This window comes from Malania oleifera, chromosome 1 (genome assembly GCF_029873635.1).
Source record: "Malania oleifera isolate guangnan ecotype guangnan chromosome 1, ASM2987363v1, whole genome shotgun sequence".
In the NCBI taxonomy this organism is placed as follows: domain Eukaryota; kingdom Viridiplantae; phylum Streptophyta; class Magnoliopsida; order Santalales; family Ximeniaceae; genus Malania; species Malania oleifera.
Genome location: NC_080417.1, coordinates 92150052 through 92155738, shown reverse-complemented (window position 1 = coordinate 92155738; position 5687 = coordinate 92150052).

Here is a 5687-nt window from a genome sequence, read left to right as displayed (position 1 = left end):
TTACAACCAAAAACATGAAAATAGGAAGTATTAGGTTTATGGTTGTTCCACAATTCATAAAGGGTTTTATTAAGTGACGGTCTAATCAACACCCTATTCATGATATAGCAAGCAGTATTTATGGCCCCAGCCCAAAAATATTTAGGTAGCTTATGTTCATTCAGCATAATTCTACCTATTTCCTATAATGACCTATTCTTTCTTTCTACCACGCCATTTTGTTGAGTGGTTCTAGGTGTAGAAAAATTATGTGATATGCCCTCTAGGTCACAATAATTTTCTATGCATTCATTTTTAAATTCAGCGCCTCTATCACTTCTTATATGAGTTGTCTTATAGCCTTTTTCATTTTGAATTCTCCCGCAAAGCTTAGTAAATTATTCACATGATTCATTTTTATGTGAGAGAAATAACACCCATATGAACCTAAAAAAGTCATCAACAATGAAAAAAGCATATGATTTACCACCAAAACTTTGCCCAAAATTAGGACCCAACAAATCCAAGCGAAGCATTTCAAGTGGTCTAGTGGTAGATATAAATTTCTTTTTCTTAAAACTTGATTTTGTTTGCTTACCCATTTGACATGCATCACGGATTTTATCTTTCACAAATGATGTTTTAGGCAAGCCTTTTACTAAATCTTTTCTTACTAATTTGGACAATAAGTCCACGCTAGCGTGTCCTAATCGCCTATGGCATAACCCATTAACTTCATTTATTGCAGAAAAACAAGTTACTTGGTATGAAGTTAAGTTATCAAAAGTGGTAGTGTATACATTTTCATGGCGATCTGCAATAAAAAACACTTTATGATCTGATTTACTTTCAACTATGCATTTATCATTTTCAAATGATACCTTATATCTTTTATCACACAATTGACTTATGCTCAATAAGTTATGCTTCAACCCATCAACTAATAGAACATTATCAATAACCAGAGAAGGATCCTTACCAACCTTACTTACGCTGATGATGCATCCCTTTGCATTGTCGTCAAACGTCACATACCCTCCATCCTTGGGAATAATTGACGCAAATTTTGCCTTGTTGCCGATCATGTGCCATGAGCACCCGCTATCCAAGTACCACATGTACTTGGAGGAGGATGATTTCAAACACACCTGCAAAATAGACTAAGTAACTGATGTTGGTCCCCAAATTTTGTTGGGTCCGCGGGGGTTAGTAACTAGATCACCCTTAACTACCACACTTTTCTAATTTTTGCATGCTTATTCCTAAGTGGCCAATCAAATTAAATATGGCTAATTTGTTTACATTTAAAACATTTCATTCTACACTTAGGATCCTTAGGCGGGACTTGAGATTTTGATTCGCGTGTGAAATGTCCCAAGTAAAGATTAGGCCATTTAACATTTTCAATGTCATTAAAACCTAGACCCTCTTTACTTAGAGAATTTTTTTGGGCACCAAGTAGTTTTTCAAAATTGTGTTTGCCCTCAGTGAATTTAAAAACAATTTTGGAGCTATCCTCCAATTTCCTCTCAAGCTTGGCAATAGTCACATCTTTTTCTTTCAAAATCAAAGCATGAGAGGTTTTTGCAATTCCAAATAATTTTGACCAATTTTCACATTTCTTTTTGAAGTCATCATTTTCTTTGGTCATTTTATTCAATAGTTTAGATACACGAATATATTCAAATTGTAATTCTCTAAACGTAGGCATGTAATCAGAATCACAATCATCAGACAAATAGTATGAAGATAAAAAGGAAGAGGATGATACATCATCATCGTGTGCCATCAAGCACATATTAGCAATCTCTGAGTTGTTGCGGTCTGAGTCTGAGTCACAACTGCTTAATTTATCCCATGAAGTGTCTATTTTCATGGCTTTCTTCTTTTTCTTAACTTCCTTTTTCAGTAGTGGGCAGTCCGTCTTGATGTGCCCAACTTTGTTGCAATTGTAACACATGTGAGCATTTAATTTTTTTGTTTACTAGACTCTCCCTTATCAGATGTAGACTCTCTATATCTTTTGTATGACTTTCTATTCTTCCTAAAGAATTTGCTGAATTTTCTAGTTAGCATGCCCATATCATCCTCAGAGTCAGGTTCGCTACATTCACTAAATGTATTAGTTGAGGTTTTCAATGCAGTCATCTTTTTCGCCCTATTATGTTCATTAAGTCACTCATTTATGGCTAATTCATAGGTAATCAGGGGACCTATCAATTCATCTACAGTCATGGCCTTAAGGTCCCTAGCCTTAGAAACGGTCGTAGCCTTAGCTTCCCAAACAGGAGGCAAGCCTCTAAGGATCTTCCTAATCATCTCATATATAGGATAGGTCTTACCTAATGCATGCAGTAAATTTATAATATGTGTGAATCAAGTGTACATGCTCTGAATGGACTCACCTACATTCATCCTAAAGGCCTCATATTCACTAGTCAACAAATCTATTCTACTATCTTTCACATCCCTAGTACCTTCATACGTGACTTCTAATTTATCCCAGATTTCTTTTGCAGTAGCACATGCCATTACTCTATTAAACTCATTCACATCAAGACCACAATATAGAATATTCATAGCTGTAGCATTCAAACTACTAACTTTCATATCATCATCATTATATTCTTCCTTGGTTTTAGGAACTCTAGTTGTACCCTCTATTTTCATGGGAACATAATTTCCCTTAGAGACGATCCTCCACACCTTCCAATCTATATTTTCAACGTAGATGCGCATCATTTGTTTCCAGAAGGTGTAATTAACACCACTGAAACCGAAGGTCGTGTGGAAGATGGTCCCTTAGGGAAAGGGGTCATGGAGCTATGAGTCATCTAAGATCTTTTGCAAGATAACTATTAGTCTATGCTACGTGGCTCTGATACCAATTGTTAAATTTACCATAATCCCAAGGGGGGGGTGAATTGGTATTTTTAAAATTGATGCCCTAGGTCAATATCCTAACAATAGTATTTTCACAACCCTAAAGTCAATCTAGTGCAAGTAAAATAAATCAATTGCAATATGTAGTAGAAATTAAATAGCACTATTTAATCAACCAAGCATGCACCAGAAAGCAGTAAAAAGCAAGTGACACCCAGAAGTGTTATCAAGGTTCGGAATATTGCCTACGTCCATGCCTTGACTAACAAGCACAAGGATTACCACTATAATTCTCACTGAAATGAGTGGAGTGGCACCTAAACAAGGCCAATTAGCACAGGGCTGACCTCAACCTTTACATACAATCCTTACCGGGCTGGATTACTGCCCCCTCAGGGCACGCCTGGAATACAACAACATTTTTCTCAATCAAACTGGTATAGTGATTATGCTTTCATGTAAAGCAGATATATACCCAATACGTGTAATCACATACACATAAACAATATGGACATAGTGTAAGCTCAGTGATGCAAATAGTTGTGCAAACAACACTCAATAGGGTATTATCAATGAAATGCTCAAGAGAGTTCAATACAAGCAATATCTTGGAATTTAAGCAAAACACATTTCAATAGCAAATTAAGATTCCAAAGATATTAATCAGATATTCAAACTAGCTCAAGAAGATTTTCTTCAATGAAATAAGCACACTACTAGTTTGAAAAATATTTTTGTACAACAAAAATCAAAGCTATGGAAGTCTTGCAACAACTATGCAAAGACCCCTAAGCTTGCTAGTCTATCCTAACAAAGATTTATAATATGAAATCAGTGGGATAAAACTAAGCCAAACTCCCCGAAACTAATATCACAATCAAACAAGCAAATGGGAGTTTTAGCACAATCTAACAATCACAAGCACACTATATACGCTCTCACAATCTCATAATGTATCAAGGGAATGTAATTTTGAGAGTATTTGGCATAAAGAGTATTTGCAAAAATGAGGATTCTTGGCTAATGAATTTGCTAATTAATTACTAATCCTCACAAATGAGCCTATATTTATAGGCAAGGTAAAAATTATAACCATTTGGGACTTGTTGGGAATTCGTAGAAAAGTTCTAAAATGTTTAAACACCATTAACCCATATTTACCTCAATTAAAATATTTTTAACCCGACAGGGTTCGGGTGGCTGAACCGTGGTTCGGTCACCTGAACACACACAATTATAAAAGCCCTTTAAATCAGTTCAGCAGCCAAAGTTCTAGTTTGGTGGTCCGAACCAAAGTCAGAAACATTTCTTCGAATTTTTAGATGCTCGATCCTAGGTTCGGTAGCCCGAACACACATGTTCGGTCGCTTGGGGCCTATTTTGAACTAAATCTCTCAGTAGCCCGAGTTGGTGAGGGGTCCCTTTCAAAGGGTTCAAGCGCCCATGGAAGGTATGCATAAAATGGTTCGGTCGCCCGAGAGCTTAGGTCAACTATTGACTTCTCAACAGTTTGAGCGCCCGGGGAGTTTTGAACTCCTAGGGTTCGGTTGCCCGAGCTCTCTCAAACTCCCTAATAATATTCAATTAAATACATTTTAAATACTCCTGAAATCTGTATGATATATGTGCATGAGTGTTTGGACCTAGAGTCATACTAGGGTCTTACTGAGCTTACCATATATCCTATATGCATGATATGTAGGTAATTATTACAGATCATATCCCTAGTTACTATTATAGACCCTTATTACATTAATTGAATTTACAATATGAATTAAAATCTTCAGCGTCTTCATGTCTTGCTTCAAGTGTCATTCCTTGAGATGCTCATCTAAGCCTGCATATACACTTGAAAACCATCAAATATCTAAGTATTTGTCATTATCAAAACTGGGTGTGACCTATAAGGTCAACATACTCACTGCTACTATGAGAATTAATTTTTCTTTCTTTTCCTCTAGCTACTAAGATGTTTTGGTTTGCAGGTTGTTTCTTGCTTGTCTATGGACTTAGAAAAAATTTAAAAGTTTTGATTATTCAAGAATCTACGAATCTATGCTTATTTTCTACTCCTTAAGCATTTTATTGCTTCTTATGCCCTTTCTCATCTTTGGTGCCTAGGTATCCACTATAATCCTTTCCTCTTTTAACCCTCTCCTTTAGCTTTTAATTTTAAGGATATGCTAAGCCCTTCAATGGTGTTGTTAAATGGAAGGATCTTATCAACATCCATAAATAATAAAATCTAACCACCTAATTGAAAAAATTGGGTGCAATCATATCATATAACTTTGTATCACCTAAGTTCAAGAGTTGGAGATAAGCAGACTTGAGTCATTTGACATCTACCATAAGGTAAACCATTGTTTTTCCTATCCCTACCTTATTATATCATAGAGGCTAGTGATGCAGAATAACTCCTTTCCAAACATAGCTTAGTGATTTTTATCATTCTTTGCTCTTCAAAGAGAAACTCATCTCAAAATCTCAAATGTTGTTAAGTTGGAACCCATTCAAAAAAGTATTCTTGTGGTTCTAGAGGATCTAGCCTCAACTAGGAAGTGAGAGATTTCTCCATTTTCTTTGCCCAACTAATTATGGTAACCATTATGTGATTAGGTGTAAGAAGGAGTGCTAGTTGGCTAACCGTCATTGAGATGGTTTTTTAATCACCTTCCCTACTCACGAATGCACTCCCAAACTCAATCTCCAGTTTTGTGAACTTTTTTTTAAAGATTTTCTTTATTTTTTCCTATATATATTTTTTTAAAATAAGGTGACAACTCCATGTTATGTGTGTTTTGCCTGTTTTCCCCTTTTTTCTT